Source organism: Lipotes vexillifer, unplaced genomic scaffold, assembly GCF_000442215.2.
Source record: "Lipotes vexillifer unplaced genomic scaffold, Lipotes_vexillifer_v1.1 scaffold182, whole genome shotgun sequence".
Lineage (NCBI taxonomy): Eukaryota > Metazoa > Chordata > Mammalia > Artiodactyla > Lipotidae > Lipotes > Lipotes vexillifer.
This window is the reverse complement of record NW_006798798.1, coordinates 2394772-2400360: the sequence shown is the minus strand read 5'-3', so window position 1 is coordinate 2400360 and position 5589 is coordinate 2394772.

Below are 5589 nucleotides of genomic sequence, written 5' to 3'. Positions count from 1 at the left end.
TTATTATTTATTTGCAGTTATTTATGTGTTTAGAGACCCACACGTATTCTGGTTATTAATGCTTTTAGTTATTAGATGCTACAAATCATGGAGATCTTTTTCCCCTCCTCCAACTTCTCCCCCTCTTCCTTTCTCTTCCTTTTTTTGGGAAAATTCAGGTACTACTGAGAAAATAGCTTTACCTGTGGCACATTCTGGGGACCTCTTCCTACCTCACCTCTGCAAAGCAAAAAGCCCCAAGCGTGTACTTGCTGCTTTAGGAGAGAAACAGTGCTCGTCCTCTGCTTCCTTGGAGCTTTATGATTAATAAAAGCCATGAATTCTGATGATTCCAATGGACAAGGACGCCACGGATTACACATGCTCACACCTCTTCTCTAGGGTAGGTGGTAGACACAACTACTTAATCAGTGAAACCCCTCTCCCTGGACCTAGATATGGCCTCAGAATTCCTCCAAACAATAGCAGCCACCACACTCAGTTGGAGCGTGAGCATGTAAGAAAGTCTATATGCTGTCGCTGCCCCAGCATAATCAAGTGCATTTTAATCATCCCAGTTAACAAGGGATTCAAAGCCTTTCTACCTCACAAGGATTATCTTATCAGAGTTTTCATTAAAAAGAAAAACCCAGCTAATTGGTTTGACCTCACGATTTAGGAAAATGATAAAAATAACAAGCTAAAGTTTATTGAGTGGTTACTATGTGCCAGACATGGTGTGAAATGCTTTACACGTATTTTCTCATGGAATCTAACAGCAGCTACTTAAGTGAAGGAATGTCATGTCACAGGATAGAGGCAAAAACAGTCCCTCTGTCGCTCTCAAGTTGACCCTTTCCTCTCCTTCGTCTCCTAAGATGCTGCTGCAAATCATCAGCTTTCCTTTCCGCCCAAACCATTATTAGTTAATGTGCTTTTCTTCTGAGATGTTCAAAAACTTACTGGAGCACAGTGAGGTTTCTTGCCTTCATGGATCTGGAGTGTAGCTCTCAGCTCAGGGGGGAAATGTTAGAAGGAAATTTCACTGGATAGTGGTGCCCCGCCAGACCCACCTGTAACGGGCCATGGCTCCTATCTCAGGCCACTGTGAATATCAGTGGTAACGAGTTTGCACATCTCCTGAGGACCATCCTCAGCCCTGGGGGAGTCTCCTCACCTGGAAATATCCTGGAGGTGGCCCAGCCAATGGCAGACTAAAACAGGAATCCAAAAGCCTAGACCCCTTGCCTCAAGGTGGGACAACTCGTGGCGCCATTAACACTCCAGAGTTCCGCATGGACCTGAAAGTAGACTCCGGCTGAAGCAGTTTCCTTGCCTGGCTTCTTCCCTTGTCTCTCCCCCCTTTCTCATCCCCTAACAGGTTACTTAGGACAGCACTCACTCCGCAAGTCCCTAGCCTGAATGATCTAGGTACACTTGGTTCCAGAGTTGAAACTTCTGAGTATCTCTGCTTTAAAAACGATTGGACTTCTTTACCCATTTATCCTTAAATAGACATTTAGGTTGCTTCCTTGGCTATTGTAAATAGTACTGCAATAAACATTGGGGTGCATGTATCTTTTCGAATGAAAGGGGGGAGGGATAAATTGGGAGATTGGAATTGACATATGCATGCTACTACATATAAAATAGATAACTAATAAGAATGTACTCTATAGCACAGAGATCTCTACTCAGTACTCTGCAATGACCTATATGGGAAAAGAATCTAAAAAAGAGTGGATACATGTATACGTATAACTGAATCACTTTGCTGTACAGCAGAAACTAACACAATATTGTAAATCAACTCGACTCCAATAAAAATGAATTGAATAGGGCTTCCCTGGTGGCGCAGTGGTTGAGAGTCCGCCTGCCGATGCAGGGGACACGGGTTCGTGCCCCGGTCTGGGAAGATCCCACATGCCGCGGAGCGGCTGGGCCCGTGAGCCATGGCCACTGAGCCTGCGCGTCCGGAGCCTGTGCTCCGCAATGGGAGAGGCCACAACAGTGAGAGGCCCGCGTACCGCAAAAAAAAAAAAAAAAAAAAAAATTAATTGAATAAAACTGTTGGGTTTTATGTAGGTGTAAATTACCCAGATAAGCACCCCAGTTCTCACCTTTTGTTTTGCCTACGTAAACACATCACTAATGCTAGGAGAGTTCTTGTATTCCTTCATCCTCAGCTGTCCTAATAAAACAGGAAGCCAAGGGTATCAGACCCATTTTTGATATGGAAAAACCAAGTCACAGAAAGGCTAGTTTGCCTATGAAGTCTCTATGAAGGCAGATATCACGGGTCACCTGATTTGGGGGTCGAATATCTGTTTCTCTCAAGCTGCTCTGAGCTTCAGTCTGAACCTTCCTTGCCACCCCCTCATCTTCCTGGATCAGAAGTCAGGGCCTGTCCTAATATGACAAATGAGAATGACCATCTCAGTTCAGTCAAAATCACAGGACTTTTCTGGGTTCTGTTCCTTCTTCAGGGGCTTCAAGTTCATACGTCCAAGCAAGTCAGCATTCTCTGCGCTCCCTCTCACCTCGCCAGCTGCCTCACGCGCAAGGCTTTATTCTCCCTGCAGTCTCCCAAGAAGACTGAAGAGCCCACAGAATGACCTCAGGACAGAGCTTCTGGTCAACTGGTCCTCTCCCACCCCCAGCTTGCGGACAGGTGCCTCTTTTAGAATTTCATTTGGAGGCGCCAAACCACCTTGAGGTTTCCAGGTGGAAAGTCATATGGAGAGGGGAACTGAATAGCAAGTATTGAAACCCAAGACTTCCTCCTCTCCTTTGCATCTGTATCTGAGGTGGTGACTCTCTAGAGAGGACAGGTGGACACTTTGCATTCAGGAGTGATATTGGAAGCTAGACCTTCAAAATGGCAAAGCACAAAAGGCGAGAATACATGGCGAGTTTCTGTGTTGCTGCAGGGTGGTTTCCAAGTTCATGCCAATTTATTCCACAATAAAGAGCGACCTGCCTCACTTTGCCAAATCTTGCAATCGTCCTCTCCCCGTTACATCAAGGAATGGGAGACGGCAACACACAGCATTACGACGTCACAAATCAATTTTATTGAAAACGTATTAGGTTTCAGTAAAACTGAAGGATCAGACACCGGAGGAGAGAAAGCCAGGGGAGAGGAGACAGCATACCAAGATTTACTTCTGAGTGCTACAAAATATTGAACTAAAAATAACATTAAAGATGAAATTTGTAATGAATCTCAAACTGCTAAATTCCCCAAGGTTGGGTCTGCCAAAGGCTTTGCAGCAATCTTCTGTTCTTTGCTGTCTTTATTTAAATATTTTATACAGTTGTCTATGTTCGTGTGCAGGGTGAATTGTCATTTACCTTTCAGTCCACTCAAAAATGGGTCTTAGGCTGTGTCATCTGAGCACTGGGTGGAGTGGGTCTGAGCTGAGCGGGGTGTTGGAATGGGGTGCTAAATGAAGACAGATACTTAATGTACTTTTGGTGTACTTAGATTTGGCTGTCATGGTTTCTGCCTTAAACCTGATTTGTAATTCTATGGGTTTCGTGACATTATGATAAGATGAGATGTGCCTAGGACTCCCATTTAGCAGGGACACTGATGGGCATTTGAGTTAAAGAGAGTGGTTGACGGGAGTGAGGCGGGATTCGGACCCAAGGCTTAACGCTCGGCAGAGAGCCAGCTCCGTCTGGAGTGGTAGGATTTCACGCTTTTTTATACATTAGACTTTGCCAAAGTGAACTTTTGGAAGAATAAGACATTTCCAAGATAAATTCAAATTTCCCTAGTGTTGAACGTAACTTTCTGTGGCACTGGATGGTTTACTTGAGTTTGGGTGAAAGAGTGCATTTTCCTGGTTTGCAGGCTGAGAGGGGGGATAGAGAGTAGATGGTGAGGCCGGGGAGGAAAGCAAAGGAAGGAGGAGTGCGGGGCAGTGAGTGTGGAAACCCTTGGAAGAAGACCCTCTTGTACTCATCACACGAAAGCCAGTCTGTGTGTCTGTGTGTGTGGTGGGGATGCAGACATATCCCCTATGAAGTTCCGCATTTGTTTCTGCAGAGGGGCTGGGGTGCCCAGCATCTTGGAGCATCACATACATAGTCTGATGAGCTGGACGGTCCGGGGTGATGAAGATGCAGGGGGCACAGGGCCCTGCGCAGCCCCTTCGCCTTCCCCAGCTGCTGGCCAAATGTCACCTATGCTCAGCCATCACCTCCTGGGGCAGTGCCTTTCCCTGCTGTCTGGCATAGGACGGACAGCTTCGTCTCTGCCAATAGAAGGGCTTCTGCTCCACCCTGCTTCTGACATCCCCCCTTCCCCTGGCGTATCCCTGGACCTACCCACCAACACCTTCACTTTCAAAGGGCTCTCTCCAGTGTTCAAGACTTTGACACCTGCCAATGCTGCTGGCAGCGTGGCCGGTGGGATCTGCAGGGTGTCTCCTAAGAGGGTAAACCATGGTTCATGTAGAAACATTGGTGGGGACATAGTTACAAAGGTGTGGACACCACCCCAGGCCCCCTACACTTGGCTTTTCTCTAAGAGCTATAGATCCAGGATACATATCTGGTTTCTCTCAGTACATACAGGGGATAGCCAGCGCTGGGCAGCTCATTATCTCCTTGCTTCCCTCTCCTCTGTCCCCACCTTATGCTCCTCCCATATGTCCATATGTCCGTGCAGGATCCAGCAAACACCACAGCACTCAGGCTGGACTGGCTCCAACCCACACTCAGACTCTCGCAGGTTTGTGACCGTGGGAAATCAGCCAGCCTTGCTACAGGGAGTTGAATGGTGGTCCCCAAAATGATGTGTCCATGTCCTAACCCTCAGAATCCGTATGCCCTTCTCTGGAAAATGTAGATGTAATTTGCAGATGTAAATTTGAAAATAATTTGAAAATTTGATGTAAATTTGAAAAATGAAATTGATGAAAATTTGAAAATTTGCAGATGTAATTAAGAATCTCAAGATGAGATCACCATGGGTTATCTGGATGGGCCCTGAATCCAATGCCAAGTGTCCTTATATGACATGGAAGAGGAGACACAAGAAAAGAGGAGAGAGCAATGTGAAGACAGGCACGGATGGGAGTGATGCTGCCACAAGCCAAGGAGTGCACGGAGCCACCGGAAAAGGCAAGGAACAGAATTTCCCCAAGAGCCTTCGGAGGGAGCACATCCCCGACTTCAGGACACCTTGAATTCAGACTTCTGACCTCCAGAACTGTGGAAGAATAAATTTCTGTTGTTTTAAGCCGGCCAGTTTGTGGTCATTGTCATGACATCCCTAGGAGACAAACGTGCTCTCTGACGCTCAGTTTCCTAGTCTAAATGGGAAAGTTGTCGTGCCTGAGGGAACTTTGAGGGAGTGCATACGTCAAGGTGAGGGTCAGGTAGCCGAGAGCTGGCACCACTGACCCTCGTGATGCCCCTTCCTGCCCTGGCCCCATGTGCTCTGTCTGCAGTATCCACATATTCTGGGATGACTTTCCTGGCTTCCCTCCGCCTGCAGGAATCCTGTCCCACTTTCAAATGGCGTGTCCTACTTGGCCATTCAGGACATCCACAGAGACTGTTCTCTCCTGACTGTGGGGGGGGGGGGGGGGGGAACTT